The sequence below is a fragment of the Amblyomma maculatum genome, chromosome 5 (genome assembly GCF_055883805.1).
Source record: "Amblyomma maculatum isolate TAMU_Amacu chromosome 5, ASM5588380v1, whole genome shotgun sequence".
NCBI classification, from domain to species: Eukaryota; Metazoa; Arthropoda; class Arachnida; order Ixodida; family Ixodidae; genus Amblyomma; species Amblyomma maculatum.
Window position 1 is genome coordinate 38,317,038 of NC_139348.1, and position 22,053 is coordinate 38,339,090.

The 22,053-nt window shown below is 46.3% G+C and overlaps 1 pseudogene; it reads left to right on the forward strand.

Moving 5' to 3' along the window:
• The first annotated feature begins 12,362 nt into the window (after positions 1–12,362).
• LOC146188084 (uncharacterized) lies at positions 12,363–18,307 on the forward strand (annotated as a pseudogene).
• The last annotated feature ends 3,746 nt before the right edge of the window (positions 18,308–22,053 follow it).

Genomic DNA, 22,053 nt, shown 5'->3' on the forward strand with positions numbered 1-22,053 from the left:
TACTCATAAATTAAAGTTATTGTTACAATATTTAGCCATGTTCCTTTCGGCACATTTGCCTACACAGTGTGTATTTTTTCCTTGTCAGGCAATTTTTCATTACTGACATGAGAAAGCTATACTTATCCTACAGCGTTCCTTGCACGTGTTTCTCGATGCTAACGAGCTTTTATGCATGACATGGGCGGCGCTGTTGAGAAAAGAATTTTTTTCTTATTTCCGCTAAATAACCTGTCTTTCTTCAATTTTAGACTACTATAACATAGGGTTTCTTCAAAATATGACTCGTTCAACATAGATGTTTGTCCAACAAGATCGTTCGACAAGACCGAACGGAAATGCTTTGAAGTTTATTCGCGAAAATGAATACTCTGATCACTAGAGAGAAAAAAGAGCTTTTTGTCAGGGCGATGGAAATTTTATTGAGTCTCCTCAGCCACTCCAGGTGGTCGGCAGTTGAAGTCATTCGGCGACCTCTCGCGCTCTTGCCATTGACCGGGACTTGATGTGTGGATCCCGACTGGCGAGATCAGTTTGGCATTTTTGAAATCGAGGAGATGTACCAGATCTACCGAAAGCGGATCCTACGCGCAGTCCAAGGTTATGTAGTGTAAGGTAGCAGGTTCGCAGCACTGCAAATTCCTCTGTTACTCGAGCAAGGTCAGGACGGCCTATACAACTTTCGAAGCACAGTTCGCCTAAGTGTCTGAAACGATACCGCGCATTTAATCTATTCCTTCTATGAAAGCAACAATCTTTCATAAAAAAAAAAGAAATGTGCACCTCGTGCACACCTAGCAAGGCATGGTATTACTTGCTATGTAGGGCTAAACTCCCCAAATTTGCATATGGGCGTAGAGCCGCAGTACGGTCGTGATAGTGTTAATGCGAGTCATCGACAACGACCTTAAAAATACCGTATTGTCTAAACGAATAGAAAAATAGGAGGCGAGGCAATCTACCTGAGGTGCGCTCTCTATTCACCGCATTAGCAACAGCTCATTTAATGGTTTTCAACAATTTCATTGTGAACAAGGCATCCGTAGTGGTTCCCATACGTCAGTGCTTCCTTTCTTTATTTTCCTCTGTTACCTTGGCAAGTGCTCGCTTATTCAAATATGCTTAATTTCCATCGCCGGTTGGGTTTCCGCAAATCCTCAACTATTTATACTTTTAAATTAACCTAATGTCAAGATATTTCTTGAGATATAAAAGATATATTTAATACATTTTGCTCTATAGGCTTGTTACCGGAATTGTTGCCGTTTTGTCCCTGATGTAATTTCGGCTATATTTGAATGTATTGTAGTTCGAAAGCATCTTGCAGCATTATGTTAAAATTAATACCCGAAGGGAAAATTCATTTTATCCCCCTCCGTTTTACGTAGTTGCCTTTACTGAACCCCCAAATCTATTGCCACCGTCGCTTAGCTCGGTGGGTGTTACACGCAGTTTCGCATCTGAACAACAAGAAAGGCGAGCAGTAACCAACCTTCCCATTGGGCAGGCGAATATGAGGGAAGTTCTCATTTTTCTTCGATTTATGGGATTCAATGACCTAAAACTAACGTATAATATTATGGACGCCATAGTGGAGAGCTCTAGACAATGTCTATGTGTAAGAAGCCAGCGATACACCTCGGTTGTTAGTGAGGCGCGAGATCGTACACAAAGAGGAAGAACATGGCACAGAGAGAACACCACCTAGAAAGTAGTCGGGAACAGAACGTTTTGTCATCGTGTATTTACTGGCGCCCCAATCGCCCAAGCCTCTGCCACATACGTGCCAGATCTGTCCGACCAACATCGACGGCATGAGCCATCAGTACCGCTGTCCTCATGAGTGACCTAGACCTGTCGTCGTGCAACAGCCTTCTCAACACCTCATCGTGCATGACGGGCATTAGGTCATCCACAGGGGTTGAAGTACAGGCCACCTTTCTATGATGGCCTTATGGGTACCCTATCCCTGGAGATGGGTTTAGGGGGAAGGAAAAGACTGCACGGAAGTACTACCTTCTATATCGGACTAAACACACGGGATGGCGACATGTGGAAGAAACAGTTTCAACACTTGAAAAACCGAGACCACACGAAAAACCTAAATAAAAACCATACCAAAGACAAATAAGGTAAAGTTTAACGAGAAAGGTCGGCTCAAAATTTCAGTGCCCCAATCCAGAACCTTGCGAAGGTTACGGCTGGCGAAGAGGTGCGGAGGGACGCCGGTGCAGTCGGTGGATTCCGGTTGCGGCCATAACAGGTGCATAGGGTTTACAGCGGCATCCACTGCAGGTCTGAGCGTTGCAGCATGGGTCAGCCACACTTGCGGTACTCGTTCGTGGCCTCCATATCAGGTAGTCGGAGCACTAGTGGTGAAGACGGTGCCGCCAGTGTTCGATCACCGGTTTGGTGGCCACGACAGCTGCAAGCCACAGTAGGTGCAGGAGGAGGGGGGATAGCGGCGCCAGAGTCTGGCGGCTCAAGCCGTAGACGGTTGTCGGTCCCGGTCTTCTACACCGGATGTCTGTCGACGAGACCCAAGCCTAGGAACTTGGGTTTCCACTATATACACGACAATGAAACTTCCGTCACCGACTACTTTGCTGCGGTTCTCTCTGCGCCACGTTCGTCTTCCGCTCCTTCTCGTCAGTCGCCCGCCTCGTGCGCGCTCTCCCGCCTCCAGAAGCATCGAGGTGTGGCGCTGGCTCCTTACACTGCCACACGTGGTTCTTGAATGAGATGTGATATTGCAAATAGACAGGCGCCTTGTGTTTCTATTCCACACAATGCAGCGGTTACCTTTTTGAGCTTGTCTCCAGTGTTGAGGTATCCGCGGATTCGAAACCCCTGAGCCTTGATATGTAACATGCGACTCAGTAGCAGCGGTAACAAAACCTTTTCTGTTTTTACTGGAGTGCAACTGGACAAATCAAAATTTCCTCGCATACATACGATTTTGTTGCACGCACTTCTGTTTCAGGCATCACAACAACATCTCCTCCGCCCCTACCTTTCAATCTCCACCAATTGTTTTGGGGCTTAATAACAGCTCGAACATATTCGTCTGTGAAAAAAGGGGGCTAGTAAGAACACCAGAATCGAAAAACTGTGGGTCCTTTGGTGCATTAGCGGCAAAGGCTCAAGCCACGAAACCTTAAACATGTTCTTTTTCTTCTTACCAGAAACCCTGCTGGACGGACCTGCCTGAAAGGAAAAGGTGCCCTTCCACTCTGGGGGCCGAACCACTACGTGCTGTTCATAATCAGCAGGTAGTGTTCACCTCCACCACACAGGCCAAAGCATATGATTTCTCCATTGGTCAAGAGGCACAAATTAAGGAATTTATATAAGAAATTACTTTATGTACTGTGTGTACGATGTGAGAATGTGTGTGGTAAAGTAAATGCAAGCAAATCGCATGATCTGCAGACGGGGAGTCATTAGTGCTGCCGGTTCATACCGTTAACGCTGGAGCTACAGGGCTCCCTATTTTAATGAAGTCAGGCTTTTCGAGTAGAACTATTGTCGCCTTTTATTTCTAGGTACCAAAAGTCTCGATCGGCGTTATCGCAAGGAAGGGGGCTGGAGATTGCCCTGATGAGGATATTTAGAACGGACCAGTTTGTGCTGCCAGGGGTGAGTAATGCGCGGAACTCTACTTAACAGTTGCAGAGTGGTGCCTGATATGCCCTACTAAAGCATTTGTCATCGTGCGCCGCAAAGTAAAACATACGGAGTGGCACATCTGCCAGTGCTCCTATTTCGTTTTGCACTACATTTTTTTTTAACCACGTTTCTATCAGGCAAAATTACGTTCTGTGCTCATTCACTTCTGGGGTGCCATTTTTACTTCTGCAAGTTCTCCTTCTCATTTACCATTGGTGGATGAACTGTCCCATAAATGTTCCGGGGCTTGCAGATGAATAGGGTGCTTTCCACCACGAACAGTGTTTCTCGTCTTGTCCTCACCCCCTATTGTTATATTATATATCGCCCATTTTAAGCTATATGTGTTTTCTAGTGGACTAGGTATTGTGCTCAGCACTCGGATCCATTTCATGCGCTTATACTGCCATTGCACTAGAGTGATCTATTATGAAGCTGCATTCTGTGCGTTTTCTTCAGTAGGCTCTCCTATCATGCTAATCAAAGAGAGGATCAGGAGTTCAGCTGAAATATATATACTCCAGCTTCCACACTGGACGAAGATATTTTTACCTCGGCGATAAACAAAATAATTTGCTTTCAACCGCGCGCTGCACTAAGAGCCATCTCTATATCATTTCTGTTAGATAGCAAGTGTTAACAAACAAGGCAACGTCATTGACATATCTTCTCGATTATATGTATAAAGTACAGCACCACACATGTTAGTGACTGCTGACTGGTGCGGCACCCTTGTCGCTTTCCTTATCATATTTGTTTTCTTTTTCCCATCATGTGAATCCTCCTTGAGAGGTGTACTTCTGAAACCACTTTCACTGCATTACACTTCATAATCACTTTCTATGCCGTTGTGAGATATTCGAGTAGACCAAATTCAATGTTTATGAGCATTATTGGCCTCCTAAGCAATATCCTGCCATTTTATTACGCCTAGGCTCGCTTTTAGGGCTACTGTGAGATATTTCAACGTCAGTGAGCTCAAATGGATTAAATCTGCAATTTAGAGAAACTTCTCTTCAAACCAATTCAAACAATGCGCTAAAGGCCTGTAACTCGCTGCGGTCACATAAGTGTATAGTAGCTGATATTTGGAGGATGGAAGGAAGTCTGCGAGCCTCTCTGTTCCGTTTATTAATATCCATTCTTGATGTTAGTCGAAATTCTGTGCCTTCACGACATGCCGAAATGATTAATTACGCATTTTGTGATCAATAAATGGTTTTCATCCGGCACTTTGCTCCCGGCCGCATCGAGTATATACAAGGAAATTCATTACGGTGCGACGTTCGTTTCAAGCTTAGCGAAGGAAAAGCAACGATTTTTACTTCCAATATGAAATCCACTGGCAACCCATATAAATGTAAAGGCTATCCGCCACTACTGGCGATAAACAGTAGGAGCGAAAACTTTTCTAAATACTGATCTACATCGGGAAAATCCAGAACTGATTACTAAGCAGCAGACCAGGAGACTACTTTCTTATCTGCTCATTTTTGCTGACAGCAGATTATAAAGAGCCGTAGTATTAATGTAATTTACTTGCAGCTGATTTACCTATGCAAATTTCTGAGTCAGAACATGTGCGTCAAGAGATGTTTTCGATTCCAGGATTTTGTACCTGGAGAACAGAAGTACGATGGAGTTATGAGGGTTTGCTTCAAGATCACCGAAGGCGCGCCCATTACTGAAGAAGACCAGGTCAAAGCGGTAAGATGTACTGAAACATGAAGTGTTAGCGCAATATAAATTTACAATAGAAAACAGCACTTCTTCTAAACATGACATGTGTGTGACATATGCGTGTAATTCATGTAAATATGCCAAAATTACGAAAATTACAAATTAAGTCGGAATCATATAAGCCAGATCGGAAACGATTCAAAAGCAAAGTATATCTCGAAAAACGATAGCGTTTACTCCCCTCTCGGGATCTCTTGATTCTCTTTTTCGTTAATATAGACACACGCTTAATCCACACGCTTAAGCACTGATATCGTAATGCATGTATCTACCCCACATGTAGTTATAATTATCAGCGTATAGTTGTGTACGTCATCCGAAGTCCACCACAGGCAGACATACTTAAAACGTCGCTTTAAAGAAATCCACAAGCATGCGCGTGTGACCAGAGAGCAGATTATCATCAGTTCAGTTCAGTTTTTATCTCACCGTACCATATCAGAGCAGCTGCACTAGTTGGCACATCCTGCCTCTCAGCCGTGTGACATCGAATCATGAGGTTAGACCATATGGCGATGCAGATCTTTTCAATATTGCCAGTTGAGCAACTTCCCATAGTGTCCAGGTATCAAAAAATGGTGGTTCTGATTGGTCGAAATTCGAGTGCTTACGAAAAGTGGTCGCACGCGTGGTCATTAAAGGAAACTGTGTCCACGTTGCAAACTTTTAGATTGTCGATAATGCGCAACCAGCTAGCATACACAATCAGCTGAAGAGATCCAGTAGCAAAAATTATTACCTGTAACATCCGTGGAAGTAATTAGGTGAAAATAAATGAGAACAGATGAGATTTCAGACGACATTGATGGCAATGGCAAATAGCTTTCATTGGCCGCTTCTATATTGCGCCACAATTCGTTTGCACCCGAAAATTTCACACAAAATTTGTCACGTTTGAGGCATTCGAAGCATAGGCTCGAATACGCATTCATTATTTCAGATAATTACACTAAGTCTTTTGACAAGAAGCTCTAAAGAATACAAAGAAAAGCAGTTAGGTTTATATATTCTATGATTCTCCGCACTGACTTTCTATTCGAGCTAATGCTTGTCTATGGTAATGAACTACTACAGCTAAAAAGAAACTTTTCGTTCATTTTTTCTGTCCATACTTTTGAACAATAAACTCAGACGTGAGTCTTCGCTTCATCTTTGCTTGATGCCAGCAAGTACTACACGGCATTATTACAAAGCTTTATTAACACCGTATTTTCTAAAAACAAATTCGTTGAAGTTTTTCTCTTTTTCCTCGCATTATTAGCGACTGGAACTCGTTACCCGAATCATCGCACCCATAAACATTGAAACCTGTGTTTTTTTAGCCATGTCTAAAAGTACTATATTATGTATTTTCGTTATTTGCATTTCCAAAAAATCTGCTTATGCTATATGTTATTGCTGTATATTACTGTATTGTTCACTGCGGTTGCCCTTCCCTCTTGGACCTTACCAATTGTCTGCAGTGTGTGTAAGCAAATAAATTAAAAAAAAAGAATGCCATATATCACTACAGCTTCAGTGTTTCCTGTCGCATTGATGTGTGGCCGTAGTGTATAAAGGCGCAGTCCGTTTTACAGCGACCGCCCTTTAACTCCTTTCTCGCGTCAGGGCTTAGCGGTATACTAGTAGCAATAATGCATGGCAGTAGCAGTAGTAGGCAGTTGTAACACGTTTGGTTCGGTTTATGGTGTTTGACGTCCTAACGCGGCTCATCCTGTATTAGTGGCATCGTACTAGAGGGTTTCCGCAAGTTTGACCACCTGGGGTTATTTAACGTGCAATGGCATCGCACAGCACAAATGCGGCCACCGCGGCCGGGATTCGAACCCGCATTCTTAGTAACAGAAGCCGAGCGCCCTAACCACCGCACAGGAACAATGTTGTAACTAGTATTAGTTGCAGTAGTTGCAGTCGGAGTAATTTGAGGGTAGTCCTAATAGCAGCGGTGCTAGAAGAAGAAAACCAAAGGGAATCCACTATAACTATATATAGTCATACGGCCTCAGCGGCCGCTTTTCGATAGAGGCGAAAAGCAAGGCGCCCGTGAGCTGTGCGATGGCTGTGTACGTTAAAGAACCCCAGGTGGTACAAATTTCCGGAGTCCTCCACTAGCCTGAGTCTCTTTGGGACGTTAAACCCCATAAAACAAAAAAAGAAACGAATATATAGTCAGAGTCATGTCTCCCTCAAGTAATTGGTTTTATTATATAGTGAAACGGAAATATTCCCACAGTGACCGCTGAATCTCTTGTAAGCAGCATGTTTGTTAGCGGGTGTAATTAATCATCCATTAAGCTATTGGTTCCATTTTCAATTGGGTTGAAAAAGCAATGCTACAAACTTGTCACGTTTCGCCTAATACAGTTAGCCGTTTTTAATGCCCCGTAAGTCACGAAAACAGTTACAAATGCTCAAGAGGAAACGTTTTAAACAAGCTGTTAAAATCGGCATGCTTTCACTTTATATTTTTTTAGAGAGTAAAACACGGTTACCTCCACCACACTAGGCCTTTCGGGAGCAGGTAAATGCTGTCGATTCTGTTGACTGAAGTTTTGCACCGTTTGCTAGAGCATGCACCAAACTTCAGCTGTTTCAGTGGTCTTCATAGACAAATGCCAGTTTCCTTGAACATCAAGCATGACATGAAGAGATATTTATTTATTTATTTAGAATACAACTCAAAGGCCCCAGGTATGGGGTATTACATGAGGGATAGCGGGATAATATGAAAGTTATACATTAGTTATCATGAATAAATTATTTTCTCTATGGATTTTTTTAAATCTTGCTTATTAGAGTGGAGCACCGCTTGAGGGGAAGATCATTCCAGTCTTTCGCAGTCTGGATTAAAAATGAAATAAGATGCGCAGTAGTGCGGGTAAACACTTTTGTTGTGGCTGACGAGTTGCGAAGTCCGGTGAGAGGGCAGATTGACGGAGTTGGATAGCCCTGAATGATAAAATTTATGTAAAAGACAAAGTCGAAAAATTTTGCGTCGATGAACGAGAAGTGGTAGGTTAGCTTGAGACTTTAGATTAGATACACTAGTGAAGTAGCTGTAGTTAGAGTAAACAAAGCGGATGGATCGATTTTGTACTGATTCGAGAGTGTTAGCAAGGTATGATTGGGGTGGATCCCAAATTGCGCATGCGTAGTCTAATTTTGGCCGAACGAGGGTTAGATATGCTGTAAGTTTTACAGAGGGAGAGGCAAGTTTTTAATGACGGCGAAGGAAGCTAGTGATGGCTTTTCCGACTTTTGACATCGTGTGACGGAGTACGCGCTAATATGTATATATATCTTATTTATTTATTTATTTATTTATTTATTTTTTATTCATTTATTTATTTATACAGGTGCAGTTTAAATCACTACACGCATTTGAAGTTGTGGTTGTGTTCTCGCCATTATACCTACCGGAGGCACGTTGCGAGCAGGCCCTTGAAGTATGTTGCCCACGCAGCCACAAGCGACACTCTTGCAAAGCCCCGCTTTAAGTTACACTGTACGAACAGAACTCGACAGCGTGGTCAACTGAGGATCCAAGGGAAGGCTGTATTTCAGTCTCCCACCGTAACGGAGAAGCCCAATTACGCGATGCGAGCTGTGGGCAATTTGGCCATGCGTCAAATAGGTCATCCGGTTAGGCCTCGTAAAGTGGTTTCTTTGCACTAAACTCAAGCAAATCCAGGACAGTCGAAAACATGTCTCCCGCCTTGATGAAACCTTGACACGCAAAATTTTTTTACCGTATGTTGTGGAAATAATAACAGACTGAGATAAAATGATGTGAACACTTAGCAGTTAAGCCTATTTGCTTTTCAGCCTGAGGAAACAGAAATATGTCCCACCTTTGGCAATAGTGGACGGTCAAGTCGCATTGCATAGTATTTTTCAAACAAGAAATTACTAACTAGCCCAACTTGAAGTTTTAACCAAGTTGCATAGCATTGTTTTGCTAGTTTCGAGCTAAGATTGGAGCTTCCAACCTCATCTTGTAACTCGTGCCACCGTATATCGTCCAAAAAGCACGAGTCTGAGGGGTTGAATGTCGCATTTTACGCCTGTTTTATTTCATGCGAGTTCTCGTGCTATGTTTGCCTAGCTCCACGTAGCCGCCTGGTGGGAGATATGAAACTAGAACTAAACCGAACGTTTGCATATCAAACCACAATCCTTGATGTGAGACGGGTTCCAGCTCGAGGAAAATGACTAGCCGGTGAGCGCGAATCCGTAAGGCATTCCTTGCACAATAGCCTATAGGGTGGTCAAGAAAGAAGTAAGAGGCAATGCACGGGTTTTTTGTTTCATCAATTTTTTCGCGCGTTTCTGTTGTAACCATTTGCGACTCTCTTTTCCCTGCAGTTTTTCTCCTCGTGTCTTCAGGAGCAGAGCGACGCTTCTGACCCTAGTCAGGCGGTTGATTGCTCGATAGCACGCCGTGGTTACATGGACGATCCAATGAACACGGACAACTGCTGGCGAGAAGTCGAGCTGTGGAAAGTTCACTACGGCGGCAAAGAATGCCTGGGTGAAAAGTTTCAGGTATGACGTTGGACGCGCCGGGTAACCCGTGCGCTGCGTCTTTCTTTTTCTGCCACCAACGCTTGAGAAACAGGGCAACATGCTCATGGTCTTCGAATATTCAGAATAAATGAAGTCGTAAATGCAGAGCTGTGTATCGGAAGCCCTCTGAAGAGCCTTCCTGTCATTGAGTGTGCGACTTCTACGTAAAAACATATTCCTTTGATTGCCACATTTAAAGAAAAAAAAAACATGACTTCAAAGACGGCAAGCGAAAGGTCCCCTTTTTATAAGCACTTCCTTGGCCTCGAAGAAGAAATAATTTTGCGCCTTGTGACGTGATGTGAAATGTTCAGTTTAGTCCAGTATAATTACAAGAAGAAGGTGCAGGTACAAACGCACAACGCAGAATTAATTTGTCAAGAATGAAGGAGGCTTATTGTTCAACACACTAGGTGCATATTAGCAACGTTAGGTAACAAACTATATTCAGCTTGAATTTCAATTTTTTTCTTCCTTATGCAAGCAATATAGAAGTCCATATTAAAACCAACGCGTGTGCTATAGACCTTGTCAAATATGTCTTCCTGGGTGCAAGCTATCACTGCTGTCAGAGCTCGAATCTGATTGCTGGATTTCACACAGACTGCTTACTTGCTACAGGAGGCACACTCCAAATTGCAAATCTGCTTCATCCAGATGCCCCGCCGGGGTGGTGCAGTGGTAAGACGCCCGACTACTGTGCCGGAGTTCCCGGGTTCGAACCCGACCACGGCGGCTGCGTTTCGATGGAGGCGAAACGAAGAGGCGTCGTGTGCTGTGCGATGTCAGCGCACGTTAAAGATCCCCAGGTGGTCGAAATTACTCCGTAGCCCTCCACTACGGCTCCTCTTTCTCTCTTTCCACTTTCATTCCCACCTTCCTCCCTTCCCTTACGGCGCGGTTCGGGTGTCCACAGAGCAAGTGTGACAGTTACTGCGCCTTTCCCTTCCTGTGAACCAACCAATTCATCCAGATCTAAACACACACACAAAAAATCAATAAATGCAGCTGGACATTTGCGTACAATCTCGTATAACTGTTGTGAACACACTTAGAAATGTATTCTTTTGGACCACTACCTATGTGAACTTATAATCATGACCAATGAACGTGGCGTACATTGTCAAAGCAAGCGCATTGCGCAACTGGTAGCAAGACGCTGCAGCAGACTTGTGGCCCAAAAACGCTTCTCGGGATTCCCGACAGATAGTGCAGTCATAAGCATGCACACGGCCTGTTGTTCTAAATTTAATGTCATTTATATACTAAAGCTAGGCTAGGTTGATGTGATATTGACGTTGAATTCCTTCGTGATGGTATAGTATTCCAAAGCTCGATGCGTGAAATTTCTGGAGGAATTAAATAATGCTGCGCATTGTGGTGGCGCGTGTCGTATCTGTAGCTGCACATTCGCAGAAAGTTGTCCCCCAGCAAAGGTAAAGTGAAGCGCTGGATGAAGTGCAATGTGATTCTGATACATGGTTTGTTTGTATTCCAGCTCTTGAAGCACGCTGCCTTGACTGTGATGTATGAATAATGCAACGTATCAGAAAGAACTTGCAGTTTCGCACCTCGTGTGATATAACCACATTCTACAAGTTGCAGCCTTCTCAGGGCTGACGAATTTGAATGAAACATTTCTAACAATGACAATGAGTACGCATCGTGTACGCAAGCGAGCAGCATAAGGTGGTCCATGTTTTCTATGTAAGAAAAGAATACCCGATTGAAATTAAATATTAGTTTTTAAGAGTCCTAACATCTGCCGTAATGCAGGAAGAAGTTTTGAGTAAAAAGAAAAGGAAAGAACTCAACGTAACGTCAGCAGCCAATAAGTGCCGCATTCTACTCCCCAAACTTTCATATGATTTCACTTATTCTCAACGCAGATGCGGAGATGCGAGATTTATTAACTGCAATTAATTCATGGCTGCCCCCTCAGCGCGTTGGCGCTGCCGCCACTTGTCTACTGGCTGCTTGAGGCCTGCACCGTCACGCTAGAAATTAGAGGGCCCTCCTCAGGCCTTCTATTTTAGAATGGTAGGAAAGATCATTCGGGGCATCCTTGGCGGGAGGTGCACATATGTTTTCGCTTTTCTGGTTTCTAGTGCATTCTCGTCAAATGTGCACTAGAAACCAATCATTCTCGATAAAATATACAAGCGTGCCTTCGACCTAACGCTCAACACCTCCAAACAGCGCCTACTTGCCCTAGGGATGAACACCTTTAATGAACTACGAGAAGCACACATGATGCACCAATACACAAGGCTGACTAAAACGCTGTCGGGTCGCCGTCTCTTTGCCCGACTACGCATCCACCACTGAATACATTCGGAAGAGGGCAGTGGAAAATTGCTTTGCACGTGCGCCCTCTTCCGGCCAACATGACACGAGAGGACCATAGTGGCAGACGTCTCGCGCGTGCGAAAGCCTTGGCTCACCACTACGAACACAAACATAGTCTTCTACGTGGACGCCTCCGGCCCGCACCATGGGGGTTGGTACACAGCCGCACTCGTTCATCAAAACACTGTAGTAAACGGACTCACTTTCCGTTGCACACAACATAACACACGTGGAAGAGGTTGCCATCACGCTAGCAGCCGGAGATCAGGACTCACGGGTCATCATGACCCACTCTAGTGGTGCCTGCCACAATATCGAGCAGGCGTACATATCATACTTCGCCAGCAAAAGTTTGCAAAAGAGCGATTGTCTCGGTGCCCCCGCGCATCGAACATTTGTCTGGACTCCTGCTCACACTGGCCTCGAGGGAAACGAAACGGCCGATGACGCCGCCCGCGCGCCCACTTTCCGGGCACCAACCTCGTCTCCCACCGGTCCGGACTCCGAATTCAGTCCTGCCTATACTTTCGAAGAAATATTTCAATTACTATATTGTTACGGTGCGCAATATCTAGATGACGACGACGCCCTGGTGTGGTGTTGTGAAGAAGGCGATGCTCAAGCTAAGCTGGGTTTGTGCTGGTGGTGTGAGCTTCTGAGGGTTATCTGGCTTTTACCGCTGTGTAAGTTTCCCTTAACATTTGGTGGAGGATTGCTGGAAGTGCACCCGTAGGAAACCTGGATCTCCGTAGTGGCCGCCAGATTGGTACCATCACTATGCCATCCGACGCGACATCAGCTTCAGCTGCACCACTGGCTTCCACAGTCGTCATGACGCAGCCTCGTGATCCGGGCACCTTTTGCGGCACCGACCATGTCGACGTAGAAGACTGGATCGGTATGTACAAGCGAGTAAGCAAGCACAATCATTGGGACGCGACCCTCATGCTCGCAAACGTCATCTTCTATCTGGCGGGTACGGCGTGCGTCTGGTTTGAGACGCATGAAGATGATATCACATCCTGGGATATGTGCAAAGGGAAGCTTCGCGATCTATTCGGCAAGCCGATCGGACGCAAGCTCGGCGCACAAAAAGACCTCGCATCTCGTGCCCAGTCTTCCACGGAATCATATCTGTCGTATATTCAAGATATTCTAGCCTTATGCCGAAAAGTGGACCGCGCCATGTCCGAGTCAGACAAAGTTGGCCACATATTAAAGGGCATTGCAAACTATGTTTACAATCTGCTGCTTTGCAAAGCCTGTCCGACGGTCGACTCAGTCATCCAAGTTTGCCGGCAGTTTGAGCAAGCAAAACACCGTCGCATTACTCCCCGCTTCGACCGCTTGCCAAACACAGCTGCTACGTCTTCATGCGAAGACAGTCCAACACTGCAGCAGCCATCGCTGCCTTCAAACTTGACCAGAATTGTTCGCCGAGAGATAGAAGCTATGGCGCCCGTTGCGTTCGCTCCTCAGCCGGCAGATGTTACTATAGCTTTAATACAATCTGTCGTTCGGCAGGAGTTCGCAAATGGGGACCTCAACGCGAACGTGGGCTTCAGCTCTGGCCAGTCTTCTGCACAGCCCTCGTTCCAACCTAATGTCCAACCCACCGTTCCGGTGGTAGCAGCTGCGGCTCCAACTGCGCCCTTGCCGACTCGATACCGCTACCGTTACCGCAATCCGGACGAATGGCGAACCTCGGATGACCGACCGATCTGTTTCAACTGTTCCCGTGTCGGCCATATTTCTCGTCATTGCCGCAGCCGTTGGATTCCGCCACCTCGACCCCGATACTTTCCAGATCGCAGCGCCAAATATCCACACCCAAACCATTTCCGGGATACTCGCTCTCGTGACTTTAACTCGCCAGCCCCGCGCATGTCCAGCCGCTCACCGTCGCCTTAGACCCGGAGGTCCCGCTCGCCCCTACCTCAACGTCCACCATCTCCTCACTTCTCTGGCTCTCTTCCGGAAAACTAACCAATGCAGTTCCCGGAGGTGATGCTGCATTGACTACCCGGTCCGAAAATCCTCTGCTGACCCTCGCTAATCGCCGCAACCTTCTAGACATCTGTGTGGATGGTGCCCCTGTTACTGCCCTCATTGACACTGGTGCCCAAATTTCAGTCCTCATCTCATCCTTTCGCCGCCGTCTCAAAAGGTTGTCACACCCGCCGCTTCATCCGCCGTTCGTGTCGCCGATGGAAGCGTCGCTGCCGTCGTGGGACTGTGCACTGCGCGCGTCAGCATTTCCGGTCGCACTACCCCTGTCCTCTTCACTGTTATCGACCGCTGCCCTCATGACGTGATCCTCGGCATCGACTTTTTAACGGCCCATTCTGCCCTGATTGATTGCTCAACTGGCCTTCTTCGCTTAGACCTGCCCTACTGCCCCGAAACCAGCGATGTCAAGCCCCGCCTCCGATCCGCCGAATTTGTTCGTCTACCACCCGAAGCTGCTATTTATGTTCCACTGGCCCCGTTCCCCGCAGTTCCTGACGGCACATACATCACTTGCCCAATTACCGATGTTTTTCTGCGTCGCAACATCATACTCCCTCATACCGTTGTGACTGTCACTGCTAACCGCACCTCTCTTCCCGTCCTTAACTTCAGCCGCTCGACCCAAGTTTTACCCCATGGCATCGCACATGCTGATCTGGTTCCTTTGGCGGACTGCGAAGTTGCTGCTCTAACGCCTCAGCATCTGTCGGAGCAGCATATATCAGCTTCTTCACATTCGAACCTCTTTTGAAGCATGATATCTGCGGATCTGCCAGATGACCAAGCCAGAGCTCTATCCGACCTTTTGCTGTCGTACGCTGATATATTTGATTTCGGGGACCGACCATTGGGCCAAACATCCGTTGTGACCCATCGAATCAATACGGGTGATGCCAATGGCCCCATCCACAGACGGCCTTATCGTGTTTCCCTTACTGAGCGGCATGCTATACAGAAAGAAGTTGACAAGATGCTGACGCAAAACATTATTGAGCCTTCCTGCAGTTCTTGGGCGTCCCCTGTCGTATTGGTCAAAAAGAAAGACCAAAGTTGGAGATTTTGTGTGGACTATCGCCACCTTAATAAAATAACAAAGAAAGATGTTTACCCTCTTCCACGAATTGACGACGCGCTTGACTGCTTGCAGGGGGCCAGCTAGTTTTCTTCCATCGACATGCATTCAGGCTACTGGCAAATTGCTGTCGACGAACGGGATCGCGAGAAAACCGCATTTGTCACCCCCGACGGACTCTATCAATTCAAGGTGATGCCATTTGGACTCTGTAACGCTCCTGCGACATTCGAGCGCATGATGGACTCGCTCCTCCGTGGCTTCAAGTGGACAACATGTTTATGCTACTTAGATGACGTCGTAGTTTTCTCTTCCACGTTCGCAACCCACCTTGATCGACTTTCTACAGTCCTGGCCGTTTTTCGCCGCGCCGGTCTTCAACTGAACGCCAAAAAATGCAGCTTCAGTAGGCGCCAAATCAAATTCCTGGGTCATTTGGTTGATGCAAATGGTGTACAGCCCGACCCTGACAAGGTTCGAGCCGTGCGCGAGTTCCCCACCCCATGTAGCTCAAGTGACGTGCGAAGCTTCCTTGGCCTTTGTTCCTACTTCCGACGCTTCATTCGGAACTTCGCAGACATCGCTCGTCCGCTTACCTCTCTTCTGAAGAAAAACGTACCTTTCACATGGGGTTCTGACCAAGCATATGCCTTCACCACGCTTATTTCCGCCCTCACTACACCACCTGTTTTGGCGCATTTCGATCCTTCTGCACCTACCGAACTGCGCACCGACGCTAGCGGCCATGTTATTGGTGCGGTCCTTGCCCAAACCCAGCATGGGTCCTCCCGCGTCATTGCTTATGCCAGCCGCCTGCTTTCGTCCTCTGAGCACAATTATTCAATTACAGAGCGGGAATGCCTTGCACTTGTTTGGGCTCTGACCAAATTTCGCCCTTATTTGTTTGGGCGGTCCTTCTGTGTAGTGACAGACCATCATACTTTGTGTTGGCTGTCCTCACTTAAGGACCCCACTGGCCGTTTAGGCCGCTGGGCCTTGCGAATACAAGAGTACGAGTTTACAGTGGTATACAAGTCCGGCCACTTACACCAAGACGCTGACTGCTTGTCCCGCCATCCCGTAGATCCTCCCGATTTGTCCGACCATACTGCTGACGGCTACATTTTGTCTATCTCGGACTTTATAAATATCGCCTCCGAACAGCGTCGGGATCCTGCCCTGCAACCAATTATAGACCAGCTGCGCGACAACCCCGACTCTTCCGCCAGCATGTTTGTGCTCCATAACGAGACATTATACAGACGCAACATGCGTCCAGATGGCGCGGACCTTTTATTGGTTGTTCCGGTTCATCTGCGCTCTACTGTCCTCGCCCAACTTCACGACGCCCCTACAGCAGGACACTTGGGAGTATCACGCACGTACGACCGTGTGCGACGACGATTTTTCTGGGCTGGTCTCTACCGCTCTGTCCGTCGCTACGTCGCCGCTTGTGAGCTATGTCAGCGCTGTAAGACACCATCGCTTCAACCTAGTGGGCCCCTGCAACCAATCTCAGTGCCAACTGAACCGTTTTCTCGTATGGGCCTCGATCTTCTTGGGCTTTTTCCGACGTCGACGTCTGGAAACAAATGGATTGCTGTGGCGACTGATTATACTACCCGATATGCTATAACCAGGGCCATCCCCACCAGCTGCGCCTCCGACGTTGCTGACTTTCTTTTGCATGACGTAATCTTGATTCATGGCGCTCCGCGTCAACTGCTCACAGATCGTGGCCGCTGTTTCCTTTCTAAAGTTGTTCATGACCTCCTCCGCTCATGCGCTACTCGTCGCCAATTCACCACGGCCTACCATCCGCAAACGAACGGTCTTACTGAGCGCCTTAATCGCACACTGATCGACATGCTATCTACGTATGTGTCCGATCACCATCGTGACTGGGACATCTCCTTACCTTTCGTCACGTTCGCCTATAACTCCTCACGCCATGATACCGCCGGATACTCTCCCGTTTATCTACTTTTCGGCCGCAACCCTTTACTCCCCTTCGACACCTTGCTGCCCCTTGACAACTCTTCTTGTAGTTACGCTTCGGACGCCATCGCCCGAGCTGATGCCGCCCGCCACATTGCTCGAGACCGGCTTGGCGCGTCTCAGTGCTCACAAAAGCGTCGTTATGACCTACATCACCGAGACGTCCACTACCCTCCTGGTTCCCTCGTGCTTCTTTGGCTCCCGGCCCGTCGTGTGGGCATGTGCGAGAAACTTCTGCCTCGTTACGTAGGTCCTTACTGCGTCCTGCGACAAGTCACCGATGTGACCTTTGAGATCGCCCCTCTACAGCCCAAGTATCCTTCCACAACCCCTCATCCAGAAATTGTGCACGTCGCCCGTCTAAAACCGTACTATTCAAGTTCTCCTGTGTAGGCAGCACCGGGACGGTGCTTCTCCCGCGCGGGGAATACTGTTACGGTGCGCAATATTTAGATGACGACGACGCACTGGTGTGGTGTTGTGAAGAAGACGACGCTCAAGCTAAGCTGGGTTTGTGCTGGTGGTGTGAGCTTCTGAGAGTTATCTGGCTTTTACCGCTGTGTAAGTTTCCCTTAACAATATCAATCCAACTATCTAATCTATCCTAAGCCCTGCAAGGGCCTCACAAAGGCGGAGGAGCGCATTCTCCTTCGATTTTACATCAAAACTTAACTGTGCCCGGCAGTAATAAAATACTTTGACCCCGCTTGCGGAAAATGCCTGCACTGTGAAGAAAAGTCCTCGGACATTTTTCACATGGTGTGGACATATAAAAAAACCAATCTACCCCTCCTACCCAACACTTCCCGGGAGGCAGCCCTGATCGGCTGCTCTGACCTGACGGCGCAACGAGCCTTAGTCGAGCGTGCTCTGGCCGCGGTCGACGCCAATGGGCTCTCTTAAGAGGGAGGCCACCCAGTAATTGTAAGCTGCGGCCCCTTAAAGACCGCTCCCGTACACTCCTTGTATGTATAAAAAAAGAAATGTTTTCGTCATCCTCATCATATCTGGTTTCGGATTGGTGGTTCTCAAATAAACAATATCTGATTTGTGCATTCCGTACAAAACAAGGCACACGGCATATTCTCCAGCTCATATAATGGATTCGTCTGGGGCATTATTAGTTCAGCTGCATCTTTGTAGGAGTGGCACTGGAGTGGCCTGGTAGTTCAACCAGGGAGCTGGGTTAGGCATGACATCCAACACATCGCTGGAATAATGTTTTGAATTGAACTGAATTTATTCTAGAAACCTGGCAATCACAGCCAACATGTCCTGTATTCTGGGCTTACAGTATGCTCCGCGTCGTTGCATCAGGAGAAATACTTCCCCTCAAGCAACCGTCACAATGCAGTGATGTACATTCTGCCAGCGGGAAATAAAACTTGATATAGCTTTTGCAATGCAACCACTGAACAGAAAAGGCTTTGTTAATGAAGGCAAAACACTGGGACTTTAATTATGCTTTTGTGGGCGCAAAAAGCGATGTGTAAAAATGTCAATCCTTCCTGTCCAGCAGTTATTTGTGTTAAATCAGAGCAGTACATGGGTGGTAGTATTCGATGCGTCGTCTTTCCCTCGTCCCTTCCAAAAAGCTTGAGTTGTATGCTATCCATGTGTTTGCACATTCACCTTCCAAAAAGAAATTAAAATATATAAAGGTAGGTTGTTTGCATGGTTTCTTTTTTGTTTCCAGCCCAACGTTGTATGGCGCCTGGTCACTGATGACCTCTTTCTGAAGTTACCTTCCGGACATAGCAACCTTTTCAACGAGGTCTGGAATTTCCAAGGAACTCTAGGAGTATAGCCAAGAACAAGTAAGCAAGAATGCATTTTCATATGGAAGCTTTGTGTGTGTCGAGCTGAACATTCGCAAGCAGAACAGTAGGCTTTTATATAGAAGATATTATAAGAATGCACAGCATACCCAGCAGCGTTAATTAGTGAAGTTTTTTGAGCTGCATTGAGAAAAAATTGAGCTTCGGCGACATAAAGTTTCGCAAAGATGCGTGGTACGTCACTTCCAGGAGGTCAGATGTAATCAGGTTAAGGATTTCAAAGCGCGTATTTTCGCTGCTACCTCTAAAATGCCTTTGCATTTCGCACTTTTGAGCTATGGTAGCAAAATAAAAAAAAAAGCTTCCCGCTAGTCCTAGCTAGACACGCAAGAGGAGTTTTTCTTTCCTCCTGGTGCTTTATAACGCACTCTGCGACTGGTCAGGGCCTTCCAACGATTCTCTCTGCGTTGAAGTTGGTGGCACGAGTGATATTGTGTTTGTCTCTCGCAATAAGCAGGCATTTAAAAGGTTAGAAATTTATCAGGTTTCCAGCGATAGATAAGTTTAGAGCATTATCAGCTTGGAAAAATCCACTTTTTTAGAGAGTTTAGATCATCTTAAACATGCAACGACTTAGCCCTAAATAAATCTTCGAAAGTCTCACAGTGTTCCAGAGCTAAGCTTGGTTGTTCGTTCGACAGCGCGGCAAGGACGGTGAACTAATACTAATCAAGCGGTACATTTTAAATTTCACGCTTGTTCCTTCCAGGGCCGATGAAAAAGGTTCTCAAGCAGTACATTGTTAGCGGGAATTCCACAGGCGATTACTCAAGATATGTAAAGATTGTACTAAGCAGCTTTTCCTCTAGCATGCACTTAAGAGGTCGGCTATTTCACACGGCTCTCTACATGACGGTGTTTGTTTGGTTTGTCTAGAAGACTGGGGGTCTTTGAAAGACTTAGTTAAATTTAGGCGGGACATCTGGCATATTGAATGATTTCAGACCTTGCATGGATCCTCGCTTCACGTCGACAAATTAGGCTTAAATTAAGCGTTGTGTCATAGCTGGTTCATGTTAGTACACGCAGAGCGTGCTTGTGACGGTGAAAGGGAGACAAGAAGAGGAGATTTGCTGCGTTCAAGTTACTATTGAGGGAGATCAAAACAGTTTACAGTTATTATGAGAGGGACTGTATTAGCTAAAGGTAAACAGGCTGCAGAGATCCTTTGCTGATGGAGGGGCAGCGACGCTTATATTGCATTTCCTAGTCGACTGCGCGGATTAGCTCTGTCTCCTGAGTCTGTGCACGACTGAATGTCAACCTTTATGATAATAAAACTCCTAATAACGTATAAAGCGGTAACTCTTTTCTGGTGCAATAGGATTGCGCTAGACGCAAAATTAACTGCACGGTAGCGATCACCATCATCACCATTTATTTCCTTCTTAAATTTTCCTGCTGCGGCAATAAATGGTTCGAGGGCAATGCAGATACAATAAAAAGAGAGCTAATATGATGCCAATGCAATAAAAGGGCTGAATGGACAGCAATCAATCCGATACAGTTTAATGGTGGTGATTGAAAAGTAGTTCAGATAAAGAGCCATTCAAGCAACTACACATTCCAGCCTTTAATCGCAGCTTGTTCTATCCCTTGAGAGCTGAAACTTCGACGGCACAAAAAAAAATGCAGTAATTGTCTCGTTACCAGGGACAACGCTCCTTTTCGCGCGGAGCTTGTTTCTTCTCATTGGATAGCCGGCCGCTATCAGCGCAAGCCTGACGTAGACGTGCGGAAGAGTTTTTTAAAGCAGTCGTGTTAAAGACCCCGTTCATAAAAAAATCCGATACCCAACTCGGTGTGGTGAGTGAAAAATCACAAACATCCCTTTGGCTGGCGGTAGAGGCAGCTGACACGGCCGCGCATTGACTGGACGTAGGGTTGTCTGACGTTACGCTTGGCAAGAGCTGCAACCGGGCTTCTCCTTTCATATGGGTGGGTGATATCAGAATCAGTCTGCCAGGACCGGTGCATTAATGTTACCCCTAGGCCACACAGCTACATCATAAGGCATGGTGAAAGCGGCACGTGATATATGGTGTGGTAGCCTACGCTATTGCGTACCCTTAAAGGCCTGGCCGAGGCTCGCAGGGACAAGGGCACTGGCAACGACACCTTGCTGTGTCGCCGCCTATATAACTGACCCTGTAATTATGGCAAATAAAGAACTTAAATCATTATGAATCTGTGAATACATGATGCTGCATAGAAGAAAACTATGTTGCCATTAATAACGTCGAGGATGACAATATAAATTGACACTAATATTACGCCGTATGAAATCCGATATCATTCCAGTAGTATATAACTTAGACTAATCAAAGAAACTTGATGTATATTTGTAAGAAGATGGTGGTAGTGATAAGCATACTTAATTTCAGCAATAAAAATTAGTTTTTCATGCTTATCGTAAGTTAAAAGGTACTACTTTTTGGCAGTTAATTGCTCTTTAATGCTGGTAATGCATCCATCATTCACTCATTACACAACTAAAGCGTAGAATTGACCAGAACGGTACATTTACAAGTGGGAAGTGCAGTGTTTGAAGATAATTTACACTGGCCGAGCTTCGCACGCCTTGGAGCAGGAGAATCACGCGCTCTGCTACGTCGACAATACGCAAATGATTGTCTCTGTGTTCCATCCACTTGCAAAAATGCCTAATCGATATACTTGCGCTGCACTGAACTTGTTTTCTGGCAACGGCAACGCTTCTCAAAAATTTTGAGACACTTCGCGCGTGATGCCAACCATCGTCAAGCACCTTAATGAGAAAGCTATTGCACTCCGTAAAACTTCCGTAAAACA